The 20,148-nt window shown below is 31.0% G+C and overlaps 1 pseudogene; it reads left to right on the top strand.

Annotated features, from left to right (window-relative positions):
- The first annotated feature begins 4,168 nt into the window (after positions 1–4,168).
- Positions 4,169–6,428, top strand: LOC109005780 (annotated as a pseudogene).
- The last annotated feature ends 13,720 nt before the right edge of the window (positions 6,429–20,148 follow it).

Below are 20,148 nucleotides of genomic sequence, written 5' to 3'. Positions count from 1 at the left end.
GTTGCAGCAAAATCGAGTTTACACTCGCATGCAGATGATTGCATCTATTTTTTTTTTTTTTTTCTCCTTATGTTCTCTTCTTCACCCCCACTCTCTAAAATACTCTCTAACATGTTATAAGAGTACAAAATACTATAACACTTGCAATTAAGAGTGTCAAATCGTGTTAACAGGTCGTGTCAAGATATGTATATTATACGTAATGGGTCAACACGAATAAGACCCGTTAAAAATTTCGTGTCAAAGTTTCAAACTCGAACACGACGCGGTAAGATAACGGATTGACATGACACGACCTATTATGACTCGTTAATGAATAAGAAATAAATTGACATAATATGACACGACTCGTTCCGTTTCAACTCGTTTACGTTAATGGGTTGAACATACACGATAAGACACGGCACGACCCGTTTGACTTTATTAATTTTATATAAATATTTAAATATAAATAATATCTATAAAAAAAAAAACTAACTACAAATCTAAAATTACAATCCAAACAAATAGGATCCACACAATTTCTAATAATATTCATTATTAAAATTACATCTCAAATATAATAAACAAAACATACAATATAAATATATTAATGTTATAATCTCAAATATAATAAAAAACAAAAAACACAGGACCTAAACAAATTTAGAAATTGAATAAGGAAGTTAAGCATCCTCATTGCCCTTTAGGTCTAAGAGTATAAATGTAAATTTAATTTTTTTAACGAATCATAACGTATTGACTCGTTAGTAACCCGTTAAACAATCATGTCTTAACGGACCAATATGTTTTGACCCGAACTCGTTAAGACTAAACCATAACATGCTTTTATCGTGTCGCGTCACATATTGTCATCCCTACTCGCAACAAACAATATTGTCATCAAGCAAAGCGTAAAGAACACCCCGTGTCCCTTCTTTTCAAATAGACCCATCTTGGAGAATTCCGAGACAAGTTTGTTGTAATATTTAGAAGCTTTTGAAACATAGTAGTCACGGACGTAATACCCAAAAAAGAACTTGTGAAGATACTGCCATGTAGTACTCGGATGGTATGCAACGAACGCGTCCGTGGCATCTCGGCCAGTGAGACTGAGCAATGGAAGCTCACCACCTGGGTAGTCCTTAAGCCAAACTGAAACATCGTAAATCTTGCCTTGGATTGAGATCCACATATCTTCTGCATGGTCGTGTTTCCGAAGCTCTTCCTGAGAAATGTACCCCTTTGATTTTGCCATTAAAGTTGAAATTGATGGGATAGAGAGATCTGCGAGCGAAGAAGAAAGAAGTAGGACAACATGTTTAAAGAAAAAACTTGGCGTTGAAGGAATTTTGAAAACAACATAAGTAGAAAAATAAAACCAAACAAATAAAAATAAGGCAAAAATAAAAAATAAAAAAGCTTTCCGTCAAACTTGGGCAAAAAACTCATCAATTGGAGTCATGTTAGTAGAATAGAAAAAACTCACCTCTAATTCACAAATTTGGAAAGCATGCACCATACATGTAAACTTTTTAGAAAAAGTATCATCAGACTAGTAAATTCAAGAAACAGAACCTGCATCACCATTAATAAATAGATGGCATTGGAGAGAAAGATAAGAAAAGTGGGGAGAGGAGATGGGGAGATGAGAGAGAAATGAAAGATGATTAATTCAGCACACTGACGCACATTATAAATCACATAAGTTTCATATTTATTGAGATCTTATTGGTTGGTATAAAAGAGTGCTACACACCAGATCGGTTCTGACATTTTCTCTATTTTTAATTTGAAGAGACATATATACATACTGTACAATATTATTCATAGTGGGTGAATTTCAATATTAAATACAATAACTAATTACAACTCATACAACATTTCTCTTACTTTCAAAATACACTTCTAGAAATCCATTATACCAAAAAAACCAACTGGAAATTAATCAAAATATTGATTTAACAAATGTTGAGACATCTGTCACATCTTCGTTCTACAAAACTGGCATACATTTGAGCGGAAAAATCCTTTTTGCAAGTTGGTGTGAAGGGTGCGAATTTGATTTGTAGGGTAAATTAAAACTCAATAATACTTAAATTTGGGGGCCGACCTACGTTGGAAATGGATTGGCCCCCCAAAAATTTTCAAAAACTTACTTTAGGATATGATTTTTTTTAAAATATCATAATATAAAGATAATTTACCTCCTAAAACATTTTCAAAAATCTCATTGAATACTTAGTTGTCTAGATTTTTTTTAGTTTTTTTAATAATTTTTTCATACTTACCCCTATTTTTTATCATTAATAAAATCTTTTTTTTTTTTTTACATCTCATAAAAGGTAATAAAATATTTCGGTCTCTTTTTATAAGTTATTTGTTAAATTTACAACCTCATTTTTTTCATTTATTTATACTTTTAATTTCAAGTCTTCCACTAACTAACTTGTTTGGATTACTTTTGTTAGTAAGTACATATATACTACTATCGAGTTAACAACTATGAGTGAATGTAACAAATTTCACTATTTCTATCTATATTATAGAGATTTTAAAATATTCAATCTTAGATTAAAAAAAAAAATTATTTTATTTAATTTTTATCATTTACTTCAAAAAATCTTATATGATTATTTCTATTGTAATTTGTATTGTTCATTTGGGTCCGATAGAACTCAAGTGAGAGATTTAGATTAATAGCTTTAATAATTTAATTTATCCCTACATAGTAATCTTATATGATTAATATTAAATATCGATAACACTTTGTTATCTTAAATGTCGATTACTATTCATGCGACACATTTTGCTAATTGTTCTCCACGCACCAATCATAGTTAGGTCCCTAACTAAATTCTCATCTTCATCTTTATTCATATTCTAAAAAACTCAATAGTACGTAAAGTACTTCATCTCCGTACGTATTCCACAAAAATAATTTGGAAGTTTGGAACACACCACTTGTTCAGAAAAAAATAAAAGAAAAGCAGTAATATTGACACCAATCTTAGTATAACTATTTATCAATTGGAAGATGAATAATGATACTCTGCCAACTGATCTAAAAATTACTTTTTTTTTTCCTAATCAACTGATCTACAATTCCTTAACCACTTAACTGATATATATATTATATCTATAAAAAGAATGACAAAAAAGTACTATAAAATTATTTTATAATTTTAAAATGTATTTTTTATTTGCAAGGGCGCGCACATTTTTTTTAATAAATTTCTCTAAAAAAAAAGGGAAAAAAACTGGTCTTTGGTGAGGAGGTTAAGCTCAATAATAAATTTGGAATCCGCACTAATTGAAGTGAAAAATATAACTTATAATTTTAAGAGTTATAGCTTATAACTTAAGTAATAAGTTTTACTATTAAAAATTTATTTATTGTTTAGTAATTATATATTTAAAAGAATTTCAAACATATTACATTTATTGGAAACAAATTAAAAAAATAATTTAGAGATAAAAATGATGATTATTTAATTATTTTTAAAAGTTATGATCATATTTTTAAAAGTTTAAAAGTTATAACTATTTAAAAGTTATATGGACATTTTCACACATTGATAATTTTTTAAAATTTAAATTATATTTCATATTATTTAAAAATGCACGTTTGAAAAGCATCTTCAAACGAATTTTTTAACTTAATTTAAAATTAAAAAGTGCTTTAATATAACACCAAAACAATTTTATTTTTTCACCTTTTAAAGCTATTTAAAACTCCTAACTCTAAATATTTTTGTGGAGGCAAAAAACAAAAGTCCCTATAAATATCTTAGAATTCCCGCGATAAACGTTCAGACTTTCTCAGACCCCGATCCCGCTTTGATTTAAAGCTTCTTCTGTATGTCTGTTGTCTTTCTTTTCTTTCCCCTGTTTTCCTTCTCAATTATATTTTCGTAATCTGTTGATTCTTGTTAGGTATTTGATGAATCCTATCCTAGGTATACAGTAGTGGTAAAGTAAAACTTCGTTTTGGATTTTCTGGGTTATTTTCTGGTGTCATTTTTTTTTTTCTTGAATCTAAATCTTAAGAAGATATCAATTCTCCATGGTAATTCAATGTGCTGTCAATCTTTTGCAATCTTTTGTGTGCAATCACGCGACGTTTAGATGTATATCTATTATTTGGCTTAATCGAACAATTTTACGGAAGTGGATTATTTTCAGCATCATGCATCAAAGGACGAAGAACACGTCAGTCTGCTATTACATTCTTGGTGGTGTTGATTGAATAGGACTCTTTGGTTTATCATACTATATACTCTTTCCATTGGAGCTGCAAAGAACAAGACCGCACTGAAAAGCTTGAATGTTACACGTACTGACTGTGGCTAGTTCATTGCCACTCGCACATCCAAATGATTTTGTATATAAAGTCATCAATGGTATGAAACTTCATTCTTGTGGAATATGTAATTTTCAAAATCTTCAAGTATATATATGTGTGTGTGTGTAGCCACGCGCACAGTAATGAAGATTTCCTTCAGGTTCTAGAGTTTATTCCTCTGTTTCTATATCTTATGTTTCTCCTTTAATCTAGAGTTCTTTGACCACAGCACTCCATTATCTGCTTCTTGCATCTAACTTAACTGTTTTGGGTCAGCTAAAATTATCTTTTAACTCTATTTTTTTTATTTAAGGTGATTTCCATTTGTGTTTGTCATGTCTAATCATAAATTCATACACCCTGGTAATAGTTTCTCAAATGAATTAATTTCACTAATCTCTCTTTTTCTGTGGATTTATCTCACAGTGCCGTGTTACATTTGTTTTGCTAACACCTAATATGTTTTTAATGCCTTGAATATATGAGTATGATGATGCTTATCATTGGTTTTGACCTTGTTGAGCTTCTAGAACTGAAATTATAATATTTCACCATTTTTGCAATTCGAGGTAGTCACTGACAGAAAAGACACGGACATGAAACAGCACTTCAATGAGTGTTTCAATTTTATTGATGAAGCTAAAGGATTGGGCGGTGGCGTTTTGGTTCATTGCTTTGTGGGAAAATCCAGAAGGTTGATTTTTCCTTCCCCATCTAGGTTATATGCTTTCTAGGATCTTCTTCTTGCCAATGTTCTTTGGATTATAAGGCTTCTCCTCTCATAAAAAAACACACAGAATTGCAATTGTGTCATGATTTTGCTCTTTTCTATTCGTTATATGCTCTTCTTTTCCGATTTTACAGTTTTTCATATGCGTAGCTAGTTTTAGTGATTACAGAATAACTTTTTTCTTAATTGAAGCCTTATCTCTTGTCTTAAAGTCCACTTTTCAGAAAGAAACTCGATGCTTCAAAAGGAAACATATATTGCTTCACAAAATAAGTGGACTTTTGAAGAATATCGTGTATGCATTGAATTGGCCTGTACAGCTGTACTCAGTCTTTGATCATGTTTGAACTTTTGCCTTCCTCCAAAAATGGGTAATATTTGAACTTCTTATTTTGCATATTTGGGTTTCAGTGTGACTATTGTCGTTGCCTATCTGATGAAAAAGCATGGAATGAGCCTATTTCAAGCTCTGGAGCATGTGAAGAGCAGACGGCCACAGGCAGCTCCTAATTTTGGTTTTATTTCACAACTAAGGAAATTCGAAAAATCTCTTCAAGGTGTGTTGTTTGTTTTGTATAAGAATTTGGATTTATTTGCATATCTTAATTAGAACCTCATCTTGCTTGGCACGTGCACGAAGTTTTGAAGAGATCAAGGTAAACAATGTAGTTTAGCTGTGGAACTTTCTGAGAATACTTTTATTTTTCTCAAGAAGTTTGTCCTTAACCCGTTGAACCTTTTAAAACCAAACATAGATTGTTGTTTTATCATTTAAAAAACCTTGCGCTTTTTAGTGAAGGATAAATTATTACTTATAAAGGATGAATTATTCTCTAATTTCAATGGGGTTATATGGAGATCTGGTTCTTGATCTGCAATACAATAAAAGTAACTTTACAATTTGACAGATCACATCAAGACACATTAGTTTGTGGGATTATTTTTATGTAATCACTTTGTGGCTAGAGTATTTCTCGGTTTATAATATGCTATACTTAACACACCCTCTAATTTCTTGCAAATTGGTATATCCTCTAATTACTTGCAAATCGGTGTATGTTGTTAGAAGCATGCCATAAAAGTATAATGGAAAGTAATATCGTTTTTTGAGAAGTAGTCTGTAAGAATGGTGAAGATTTCTTACTTAAAAAGAAGAATGGTGAGTAATTTATGTTTGCATTTAGTGGATGGTTCACTTGAGTCTTTGTCTGAAGCAAACATCTTTTTGTTTTCTTTTTCTTGTTTATATTTTGAATTTACTTCAAATTATATCTGTTTTGCATGACCTTTATAATGCGTCAAATGAAGATTCAAAGAATACATGATGAAATGCATAAGAGGCCAAGCAAGATAGACTGCTTTTTGGTGGTTGAACTGAATGAGATGTAATCTTCTTTGTAGAGAATTGTGTCAGTTATTGATTAAAATTTGAAATAAAATGCAAATCGAAACGACTTGATGCAAGATAGGCTGGTTGTACACAAATGATTTACATAATTCTAGTTGTTTGCCCTTGGAAATGTTGGTCACCCAATTAGGAGAAGCAAAAACCCAGTAGAAACTACATGGGCCTAACATTGGCCTTCATTTGTAGCGGAGGATGAAAATCAATGCCTAACATTGGCCCAATTAGGAGATGCACATGAAAGGATCCACCATTATTAAAGGTAAGAGAGCCCAACATTTTCTTCATTTATTCCTGCCTTGAAAACTCCACATCCGATTTTTCTTCTTTTAAGGATCAGGAAAACACAGCCGCAATTGGTTGCCTTTTTGACCACATATTATACATATTAAAAAAAGGTGGTAGCATAGCACCCACATATCATCATATTAATACATATTATCTGTGACTCTGTCTTCCCTTTGCCAGCATTATTTTGGAGTCTGGCCCATTTTTGGAAAGTTATGGGGATCCAGATCATCCATCCCTCCCATCATTCCTCATTCCCTAATGAAAATTTCATACTGCAACAGAAGCTAGCGTTGTTTATAATTTTCCTTATAAAATATATCTCACATGCCATTATTACCTGTGAGTACTCATAATTACACGAACTCAAGATCAATCTCCTTCTCTCCCCCCCACCGGAGTTTTTAATTTCATTTTAAAGGAAGTTTGGTGGCAAACAGCTTTTCATTTTCAATGATCTCTATCTATCCATAATATCTGATAGTACAACTATTAATTCCCGCCTCTTTTTTTCTTAATTTTCGTGTAGGAAATGGGATTTAAATTTTAAATCCACGAGTTATCTAAAAATCTATAAATAACATATCCACGTGATCACACGTTGTTTTTTTGTAAGTTTTGGATGGTAATCTTAGAAAAATTAGGAGACGTTTGGATTTGCAGGACATCTCAGTTTATCTTAGCTCATCTCACTATTATTCATTACTTTTCAGCAACTTTAACTCATAAATCTCACTACTATTCACAACTCATCTCATTACTATTCACAATCTATCTCAACTAATCTCAATTTATCTTCGAATCCAAACGTTGTCTTTATTATTATTTTTTTTTTTTTTTAGTTGTGACTATAGAGTTTAACTTATATAAACTCTCTCTTAACACTGAGAAAGCGTTTTATAAAAATAGAACTAAACAATCATTCTTTTAAAGAAAGAGAAGTATTATCACACTCCGTTCTCCTAAGGAGGAGGGGTACTATCACCCATCATCCTCCTTTGGAGGAGCGGGATTCTTCTATTATGGACACCAACTTAAATAACCTACCTATTTTTTTCACCTAAAACAAAACCGCAAATACATAGAAATTTATCCAAGATCTACGAACAAAAGAAACACTTGGACTTAAAACAACACTGCGAAATGGGTTGTAGTTAGGGGTGTAAACTCAAATCGGAAAACCGGTCCAGACCGGACCGGACCAGTTATACCGATTTTGAACCGGTCCGGTCCGGAACCGGTTTTTAAAATGTAAAAACCGGCCGGTTCCGGTTTTGGAATTTTTTGGCTCGGACTGAACCAGACCGGAACAGTTGATTAAAAAAAATAAAAAATAATATTTTTATATATAAGTTTTATACAAAATATTTTATATATATTTAATATTAATATATATAAGTTTTATATATAATGTATAATTATAAATTTTTATGTTAAATTTTATATATAATATATATATTCATATATGAAATAATTTCTTATTATAATTTATAAATTATTACATAAAATGTTAATATTAAATCACTAAAAGTTTATAACTAATACTAATATATAACTTATAAATATACCAATAGTCTAATATAAATACTATTATATAGTCTAATATATTAATAAAAGTATAAAACAGTTTTTTTTAAATCAAAAAATTTTTTTATAAACAAATTTTTAATGACAAATTGTGAAACTTACATTTTAAAAAAACTGAAAAATCGGACCAGACCGGATCGAAAATCGGTAAAACTAGAAGTACCGGTTTAGGAGGGTAACGGGTGCGTAATCGGTTTTGAAAAATACAAAACCGGTACATATCGGCTCGGTCCTAAATTTTATCCAAAACCGGACCAGATCGGATCGGTTACACCCCTAGTTGTAGTAGCGTGTGAAGGACACGCGCCACTCTGGAAGTATGCCCAACGATCTATCTTGAAAGTACTGGAGTCACTGGCCTCAGAAATGCCGCGAGTGGTGTTGGCAGAAAGCTTCTCACAGTGGCACGTGAGAGCCACGCGCTCTCACCTTCAACTTGCACGTGCTTGCTACATGCAGCTCTGTTTGGTGCTGCGTTCGGTAGTCTTGAAGATCGGTGGCTGGGGAATACCAGGATGAGGTGCATGTAGGCTTTTGGTCGCCAAAAAATCCCAGATCGGCATTTCACCCTTATTTGACCTGAGAAAAATACAAAACATAGCACAACATAGAAAGCAAAAGTTGGGCAGGAGTGAAGGGAGGGAAGGTGGGAGGAGGAGCTGAAGCTCTCCCCCCCTCCCCCCCCTCTCTCTCTTTAGGAGAGTTTTAGAGAGAAATGAAATGTTTTGGGTATTTTTTTTGAGTGCTGCAACACTCACCGAGAATTTACATCGACGGCTAATTTTTTTTTAAATATTTTTTCAAGCATTTAAGTATTTTTTGAAAAAAAAATCGTAAACTCATTAAAAATACTTAATTAACTATTAAATAAAAAAAACCAATCGGTGGAGACTTTCGGTGGAAATATCATTTCCCTTGTTTGACCTTAAAAAAAATAAAATAAAAAAATAAAACACTAAATAGAAAGCAAGAGTTAGGCATAAGTGAAGGGAGGGAGGGTGGGAGGAGGAGTCGAAGCTCCCATCCACTTTAGCAGTTTTTGTCTTTGGAAGAGTTTTAGAGAGAAGGGAGATGTTATCTCTTTAATGGGTATTGTTTTTTGGGTGTTGCTACACCCACCGAGAGTTTACACCGACGACTAATTTTTTTAAAAATATTTTTTGAAGTATTTAAGTACTTTTTGAAAAAAAATCGTAAACCCATTACAAAATACTTAATTAAGTAAAAAAAAAAATTTAATTTGTGGAGACTCTCGGTGGGAATATCATTTCCCTTGTTTTTTTTAGCGTTGGAAAGCCAAATAAGCAGTAACCAGCTACTATGAATATATATCATATCCGTGTCCTATCACGGACAAACACGTTTAGACTATGTTTCGATGTTGAGATGGGTTGAGTTGTGAATACTAGTATTTTGTGGATCGCATTTGGATGAGTTTAAATTTCTTTAGGTTGAGATAAGTTTAATTTTTTTTTATAGGAAGTTAAAATTAGGAAGTTAAAAAATTAGTAAGTCGCATCAATGATTAATTTAGGATGAGTTGAGATAAGTTGAATTTGGTTCAACAACCAAACACAACCACTTAATGTTCTGTGTATTAGATGCTTGGTGTCAATATGTAATACGAATACGACATTAAATTAATGGATTTAGATTTGATATAAATAGATTCGGATCAAAATGGATTAACCTGTTAAGACACGATTTAGCCGTTAAGAAAAAAATCTAAAAACTAAACCACCCTTATAATTTTGCCTCCCCGACTTTACTTTTCTCGTTTTTCCCCCCGTTTCGGCTCGATCGCAACTAGCTGGCCGGCTGCTTCCTAGCTAGAGCTGTATCAGTCATGTATATTCTCTGTGTAAAGTTTATGGATGAACATTAATGTGTGTGTGTGTATATATATATAGTAATGCTACAAATCAGTCCCTGTTTATGACTAATCCCCACCATCGAGCACCTCCCTCTAGCCCCGTTGAGCACGGCAGCCCTATCCCTCTCCCTCTCATTCTCGAAATGGGTTTCACCCATACGGGTTCTGCCCCTTACCGAGCCGTACGTCGCCACACACGGTTCCAGCTGCCACCTCGAGCCTCTCTCAGCCACCACCAGCTCCATCACACCTCCCTTAGCCCTCCATGCTCAGTCTTGCCTCTCATTTGGCCTACGGCGGATACGGTTGGGGGAGAGGATGGCGATGCGGGTTGCGGGTGGGGGAGAGGATACCGATGCAGGGTGGGGATGAGGATGCCAACGCAGGCGGGTGGTGGTGGTGAGGGGAGAGGATGGGCGAGGGGTGGGGACAGGGATGAGGGGCTCGAGCAACACATAGAGATAGAGAAAAATCAAATGTGTGAAATGAGAGATAAGTGAATTTTCTTATGGAGTATTTTTGGTCATTTTACTTGAGGACACGTAAGGTGTGAATCGGATGACTCAAAATGCTCACAATATTATTTCATATATATATATATATATATATATATATATACACATACATCCTTACGAAGATATAGATTTTCTATAAATAGTGAAAAGAAAAAAAGATTTTCTAATTTATAGCTGCATCTCATGACTGAACCTAATCTCAGAAAATTCTTAATCCATGAATGACTTTTTCTTTTATTTGTTTTTTAATATAGTACGCGACGCCTTGGGAAGCAAACCAAACAGAGGGAATTAATTGTCAGAATATTACATAGGAATATATATATATATATATATATAATTATTAGGGAGCATAATTATAAAACCGAGCTCGCGGCCATGCCATTGCAGCATGCATGCCCAACACTGGCGACCGAAATCCAAGACCAAAGATAACGTGTGAACATGTCCTGGATTGTTTGGGTACGTTTTTGGTTTGGGGTTGGGTGCACTGGATTAGCCAGTGGTCTGCTGCTACCTAGCTAGCATGCATGGCCTCCCATGTGATTTTACTGCTAATATTCCTTGTTTCCAGAGCTTTGAAACTCGCATGCATGCATTCCTCGCTTTGACTTTCTACCTTAATATTTATATTTTATTACTCTTTAATCTACACACACACACAAAAAAAAAGAACATCTGGGTTCTTAAGCTGTAGAATATTTACTTATTTAGTAATTAATAGGAAGTAGGTCGTATGAGTCAGTAAAATAAAAGTTGAAAAACTGAACCTCAAAATGGCATGCATATATGCACGCAGCCCTACATTCTTGATCCTATATGTATTGACTTTACCTTTTCTTTTGTGTTTATCACATAACTTAAAAAAAAAAAAAAAAAGCAAAAAGAAAAAAAACTGTTCTATCATCTTTAAAATGTGAATTAAGCTTTGTTAATTTTCAATATAAAATAGATTTTAAGGTCGAGAAATGAAATAGTTAATGATAGTTTTAATTTCTCAATTAAATTTGACTATATATTGTTATATATTCAAAAAAACATGATAATTTTTATTTTATTTAATTTTAAAAAAAATAAAATATTCGTTCATTTTTCTTTGAATCAAAAGTATATATAATAAACTATATATATATTATAAAATTAGAAAAATTTTATTTACAATCCTATGTAAGTCTAAAGAAAAAAAAAATATCATTTTAAAAAAGATATTATTATAATTTTAAATTTTTTTTAAATATAACTATATAGATTTACATAAACCGCCTTTATTTGAAAATTGTATATAGACTAACTCTTGTAATTATACGAAAATTATATTAAGGAACATTATAAAATTAATACTCCGATTTCTTCCCGATAATTAATTATCAAAAAATCTACACAACTTCTTACTATTCACATAATTTTTACACATCACACTTTTTTTAATTTTTATTAGTTTTTTCTTTAATCAAATATTTAATATATGAATAATGAATAAAAAAATTAAATTAGTTTAAAAAAAAAATTCAAAAAAAAAAATTTTAAAAATATGATGTATAGAGGATGGGAGGTTGTGTAGCATTCCATTAATTAAGGTTTAAGGATGGATGTCATTTTAATTTATTCACTTCCAGTGTCGGTAAACCAAATAGGGTACCCCCAAAAGCAAAAATATCACGAGAGACGACAAGCTTCTCGGAGTGAACTGATCTGTACGCATGTCCAACAAAGACAACATGCATTTATATACGAACTTTTTAATGTGTGGTGCTTAGTTTATCAAACTTGACCTTATCCTAAACAAAAAATCTACTCAACCTCCTACTATTCATACAACCTCCACACTCCACATTATTTTTAATTTTTATTATTTTTTTTATTAAATATTTATTATATAAATAATGAATAAAAAATTTAAAATAATTTTAAAAAAATAAACTCAAAAAAAAATTTTAAAAAAATATTAAAAATTTAAAAAATTTAAAAAAGTGTGGAGTGTGGAGTGTGGTGGAGGTTGTGTAGCAAATCTCTATCCTAAATGCGCACTCCTATTTTCTTCTTAACATTTCCTTCATCTTTTTTATTTTTTTATTTTTTTCTGAGCCTGTTTGCTAGCTTAACGTACATTAAATTATTAACATTATAAAAATAAATTCATAAATTAAATAATTTGATATAAAATATTAGATTATAAATTTATTTTTATTAAAAAATATATTTAATATGTAATATAAAATTATGTTAATTTATAAATTTATTTTTATAAAATATATTTACGAATATACTACTTTTCAACTATTTAAATTGGTTCTATCGCAAATTATAAGGGTGCATGATTGGATAGTCATGTCAATCAACATCTTTGAAGAGTGATCACATATCAACATCATACATAGAGCTCTTTGCATGATTGCCAAGAGCTTACTTTTCCGTTACCGATAATTGATTTTGTAAATTTTTTTTATTATTTATATTTTTTAAATATTTTAAAAAAATAAAAAAAATTACATTAATACATTTTAAATTAATTTCTTCATCATTGAAAAAAAAATAATAATTTTACTCAACAATCAAATGAAGCGATAACTTTGAGACAGCGTATTAATTTTTTTCTTCCGTGAAATATAGGCATGAAGTCATGAACATGCCATTGATATCCTTCCGTTCGATGGGTAATTTCGACTTCATGTGATATAGTTGCAAAACCTAAAATATTGGTTTTTTGTAAGTATATGATATGATCATAAATGTTATAATAAAGTCTTATACCATATATTTCTAATATTTAATTAATACATAATTTGTCATTTTTATATTTCTATTTTAATATTTAAATATGTATGTATGTATTTAAATATAATGACAAAAATAATAAATAAAATGTCAGTTAGATGGAAGTGCGTGATCTAAGCTTTTCTGGGAAGTAGTCGATCAAAAACAAAAGATCAAGGCAGTAGTCGATCGTTTGTTTCATGATTTTATGGGAAGGAGTAACTATTCATGAGTTGCTTAATTCCTCTGCAACGGAAGAAAAAAAGAAGAAAAAGCAAAAATAAAGAAAGAAAAAGTAGACATGAATGATGATTCCATTCTTGTTGATTAGAGTTTTTAGTTGGCAGTGAGCTGCTTTATCAAAGCAAGCAATGATTATGTGTTTTAAGATTATATGGTATCTCCCAAAATCCAAAGGCACGTGAATAAACATTCACCCCAGATTACAGAGAGATTAAAAGCAAAAAAAAAAAAAAAAAGTCAGGAAATGAACAGCTTGATTATAATCATAAGCTAGCTAGCTTTTGTGATTTGTTTTCCTTCGAGATTAATCAAAGTCTTGAGACATGAAATCTAATAAAGGGAATGGATTCGCTACAAATCTTCCCTTTGAATATTGATAATAATCATAATAATAATTATAAGGCTGCATGTTTAGCAGCGCATCACCTGATCATCACCTTTTTCTGATAGAGCCTCTGGTAAGCTTGTTCGCCGTCTCCTAATTCTTCACTTTATCACTAAAGTTTAAACTACTTTTGCCGTTTTATACAGTCTAAAGATAGCGTTACATTTATTTTATAATAAAAATAATTTTATAATATAATGTCAAGTCTTGAAAAGCCCTTCCTTTGAGTAAAATCCAAGCTATCCCTATTAAAAAATTAGCACATGTTGATCAATAATTAAAAATAAAAAAGAGTTTTATTATGTATAAATAAGTTTGCATATCAATCTGCATATTAATATTATTATCTTCGTATTTTAAATTTAAATTAACATTATATTTAATAAAATTTATTTTCTGATTAATCATATTAAACGAATAGACATCTTAATACGTAAAATCAATTGCAATTAGATTTAAAAAAAAAAAAAAAGAGTCTGCATGTCTTGTTGCTATAAAGCAGCAGAAGGACATTATGCAAATCTAAGCCCTTAATTATTAACAGCTGAGATCCTCGGGGAATGAATATTATTTATCCAATGGGAAAAAAAAATAAAAACTAAAAATCCCTCAAGTTGACGTTTGTTTTTTGGTTTTTTTTTTATTATTTTCACATTTTTTAATATATAAATATTTAAAAAATAAAAAAATACTTCAATACACTTAAAATTATTTTTTTAAAAATAATTCTACATACAATCATAAAATTCATAAACACAACATATCATTTAAAAAAAAATAGAATCCACTATTAAAATATAATTCACAACTTTAAATATATTTTCTCTTTTTTTAATAATTAAATAAAAATAAATAAAATTATCAAGCTCTAAATTGAGCGGTACAAATAGTTTATTCGTTTTAATATCTCAGATTCTCAATGTCAGTCGATCTCACTGTACGGATCGAGAATTCTGGGTCCGTGATCCACGGCATCACCATCATATTAATTTGGTACCAATAATTAAATAACCCTTTTTTCTTTCTTGAAAAGTCCAAACACAAGAAGATATATATATATACAAATGTTTCTCCAAGGTCCGTCCACATCAACAACATCAACATTTCTGCAGTACTAAGAGCATCATTCATGCATTTGATGGGGTGGATGAATAGAATAATAAATGGCTATTATACTATATGCTATATATATATATATATATATATATATGAGTAATTTTATATATAATCATGAAATATATAAACGTCGCATAATCACTTTAAAAAATAATATAATCTATTATTAAAAATTTATTTTTTTCATGTATGTCCTATGTTTTATTCATTTTTTTCAAAATGAGTACGCAGCTGTTGCATAATTCACAGTTACAAATATCTTTTTTCTATATATATATATATATTAAAAACTAAGTGATCATATATAGAATATATATATATTAATTTCATGATCTTCAATAATATTGGACTGGACTGACTCTCAAATGTCAGTCGACTGCAGACATATTGCCATATTTTTTGCAACATAATTGACATCAACTGTGCCCACAGTCAACTATAATTTATCTGCTAGCCAGCTTTGCATTATTAATACCTAACCTTATGGTACTAATGGCCCACATGATATACAGTGTTACTATTTTTTTTGGTGGGGAACATATTGTTTTGGATATATAATGTGATTTCATATATATCTGACAAGTGACAACCAAAGTGTATGTTTCAACCTCAATGCGCTCTCGCCACTAAGGTTGCTATTGCCCCCATGAAATCATCAAATTCAACGTTAAAAATAAGGGAAATGCTATGCATCAGTCTCACACCAGCACACACTTCACATCACTTTTTTTTTTTTTACACTCAATAGGTTGAGTGTGTACTGGTGTGGGGCTGATGCAAATATTTTTCCTAAAAATAAAATAAACAGTACTCAAACGAATTTTACGAAAAGTTGTACTATACTACTAATATCCCAAGCATTATGATAATTAATAGCCCATGTGGGCTACAAGAATAATGGTCAATTATTTGTTATGAAAATAATAATTTTTTATTAAAATAAGTTTATTTTTAGAGAAATAATATTTATAGTTATAGAGTTTTTAATTAGTTTTCACGCACTCTTTTTTGAAATAAGTGGGTAAATCTAAGATCCGCTTAAAATTATTTTTTGAATAATGAACTTCACTTTTTTTTCAAAATAAGTATGGTAGACTTGCAAACCATAAATTAGATGTATCTAACATTACTTTTATTTTTATAATTATAAATAGTTAATTTTATTATAAATAATCATTTTCTTGCCGTGCCTTAAAAGATTCTTAGAATGATATATCAACCAAATGTTTCCAAAAGTAGAGAGTGTTGCTACAAATCAATTATTGTTTATGGTTGATTCGTAGAACACCTTAGCTGGCATTATTTTTTTCTCTCTAAATGTATTTTATTTTTTATTTCTTTCAAATGTTCTCTCTCTCTCATCACCCCTCTCTCTCTCTCATCAGATCTCTCACTCTCGCTCCTTGGGTCTCTCTCTCTCTCTCTCATAACTCTAGTAGTATTTCCAATTCGAGTTTTGATATGGATAAACCATTGTAGCATTTTACACACCTTAAGTGGCAATCCCTTTATTATTATTATTATTATTATTATATGCAAAACTCACCAGGCCTCATCCACCTTTCTCTCTCTTGTCTACGACTCTCTCATCCATCAGCTCTCTCTTCCTCTTCGGGTCTTTACAAGAATAATGGCCAATTATTTGTTACGGAAAATATTAATTTATTATTAAAATGAGTTTATTTTTAAAGAAATAATATTTATAGTTATAGATGTGCAATTAATTTCCATAAAAAGTGAATAAATCTGAGATCCGTTTAAAATCATTTTTTGAATAATAAAATCTCCATCTTTTTCGAAAGAAGTATGGTAGACTTGCAAACTATATATATCAATCGTATCTAATATTACTTTTATTTTTATAACTATAAGTAGTTAATTTTATTATAAATACTTATTTTTCTCGCTGTGTCTTAAATGATTTCTAGAATGATATATGAACCAAATGTTTCCAAAAGTCTAAAACACCAAAGGGTAAACATACCAACAATGGTTTAATTCTGCAGGAGGAATCTCGTATTAAGTAGGGGGGTAGTGTCACTTTTCAAAAACAAATTAAGTTGAATTTTGAAAGCAACGTAGTGCATATATAGATAGATATATTTATATGAGCAATGCTACATACAGTCGTGGAATGCGCAAATGCCGTGCAGTCGCTTTGAAAAAGAGTGGAGTCCACTATTAAAAAATTAATTTCTTTTCAGGTGGGTCTCTTATTTATTCACTTTTTTCAAAACGACTGCACGGTGACTGCACGCTCACGACTGCAAGTATCATTTCTCTATTTATATAGGATTTATACTAAAACAGGGAAAAAATCTCCCACCTGAGAGACCCACGTCATGATCACATCCCCAATACCTCACGTAAATAGGGAAAACAATTACCATTCATTTCTCAAAAAGGTCCCTAAATGATAAGTCATTTAATTTTCATCCTTTCACCAATTTTAATTTTTTTAAAAAATGGAACCCATTTTTATTCATCCATCTAAAAAAGAGATTTAATTAAATTTTTTGGAAAATATAATGTTTCTCGATCTTCTTAATTCCTAGCAAAGTACCACCATACATGCAGAGGACAAAATTGGAGGGAAAAGGGGACAAAGCAAAACCCGTGGGCGTGGGAACAGAGAAGAATCATCTCCTTCCCGCCGTTCGATGTGTGGTGTAGGATTTATTTTAATCGTTCGATGGTACGACCTATACGACTCCACGTTCCTTACGCCCTTTCCGTCCTAACCCCGTAATCATTACGGCTACCGCCTAATTTCATCGACTCATCCATCGGAGTTAACGCCGTTTGCTGTCTTTGTTGACGGTTCACTTGTCTGTCTTTAAAAAATAATAAATAAATATTTCTCAGACAATTAAATGGGTCCCATCCGACCGGATGGATCGTTCTGGTCAGCAAGCCGAACAAAAGAAAAAGTGGGACCTACTAAACCTCGGCCATCGCATATTATTTGGAGCCATTATAGCAAGACCTCAAATTGCTGAATAATCCCCGTGATTTTGCATTATTTCTTTTAACTTTTCTCGGCACCTCTATTATTATTATTATTAAAATTAAATTATAGACATCATCTAATAATTATTGCGAGGTGATAAATAAAGAATATCGATAGAAATTATGAATAATATAATTTAGTATAAAATATTCGAAGGATTTTTAGCAATTAAATTTGAAAGTTGTCGATTACTATTTATTACTCACACTTCACATCTCATTAAAAAAAAAACGTATAAAATATAATATAAATAGTAACTGATGTATAAAAAATTTTAAATTGAAATACAGATCCCCAGTACTCGATGCTTAAAATCTCTCAATATTGGAGCGGACTTTGGAAAAAAAAAAAAAAATCAAGATTTTCGAAATAATTGTATCATTGATATGTGAATTTTTTAAGTAGGTAGAATATTTCAAGTTGCGGATAGCTAGCTGTTACTATATACATGATTACAGCATATTTGTCTCTTTATATGTTTTTGGCGCTTCAAAACCTTCAAATTTCTGACCAATTTGCATGGATCTGCGCATTTCAATTTGTTTTGAGTTATGATCAGGACGATTCCATCATTGGTATTTGTGGAGAATATAAGCTTACTAGCACATATATATATATATATATATATATATGGATTTAATTGATGATGAAATATTTAAATGTTTAGAAGATCATGAATAAAACGTACGACATCAAGGCCGGGAACTCAAACTTCTTCCAAAGTCTAGCGCTGCATTAGATGGATTTTGCATTAATATTATCTTGATGAACCAGCTGGTAAAGTACTTCATAATATACAATTTATATTCTCGTTTTCTTAATCAACTTTGTTAATGCATGCTCTTGATTAAGATTGAGATGTTAAAAAATCATGTTAGGAATAACATTTTTAATCCCCCATTAAGGGGACACCACCAGTCTCTTGCTCATGATATTAGTTGTTAAGCGTACGGCACAAATAATTAAATCTATTTATATATTCTTATCCGTTTAAGTTTTTGAGATAACTGATAATTTTACATGATAGATTTAATTATTTATTTATATCTTAACACCCTGCTCACATGGATTAGACTCACTCAATAAGTAGGTTAAATGCAAACGTAGTATATTTAACTAAATAGAGTAAAGTATAGAGTCAAAATTTAAATTTAAAACCTTTGCATGCTGAAATCATTACTTGTTTAAAAAATTTAAACTAATAAAAAGAAGATAGATTTATTATTATTATTTATTTAATATTTAAGAAAAAATGTCTAACTAGCTTTCGAAAGTCAAGATTCAAATTTTTATAATTATAAGCTATTTAAGTTAGTGGATGTGGAGTGTCCATATCTTTGACCCGACAAGAGCTGACTAATATGAATGTAGTTTGAAGTTTTAAAATTTTTTCAATATGGAATATTTACAAGATTTTCATTCGGTGGAGAAAAGTGCCAAATTATATGGCATCCTGATGATCATCATCAAGCTTTTAACCCAACTGGATTTATGCATGGGAGACTAAAACCGCCCACCTAAATTTAGGATGGTTGGGAGAAACCTTTTATCTTTTCAACATGAGACTTGTGTACTCCTAGCTAGCCTTCAACGATGCATGCCTGAAAACATCAAAACAGAAACCTATAATATATGAGTGTGTCCAAATTAACGTGACATCAGAATTAGATGGTATGCGCGCATGCATCCTTTTCAGCTCGACATTCATGCATGGCAGTGGAGGGATGCGAATTCCAGGTCCAGGGCAGCTCGATGAAGCGGAGCCGAAAACATTAGGGCAAGTGTAGGGCCCCAAAAAAAGAAAGAAAAAAGTGAAACACAAGGACCAGTTTCTGTTCTCTTCCTCATGATTAACCTGCTAGCTAGTAGCTTCACCGATCTCTCCATGCCTCTTCCCTCAAATTAACTCAGAAGGAAC

Source organism: Juglans regia, chromosome 12 (genome assembly GCF_001411555.2).
Source record: "Juglans regia cultivar Chandler chromosome 12, Walnut 2.0, whole genome shotgun sequence".
Taxonomy (NCBI): Eukaryota; Viridiplantae; Streptophyta; class Magnoliopsida; order Fagales; family Juglandaceae; genus Juglans; species Juglans regia.
Note: the sequence above shows the minus strand (reverse complement) of the source record. Positions and strands in the feature narration are given on the sequence as shown.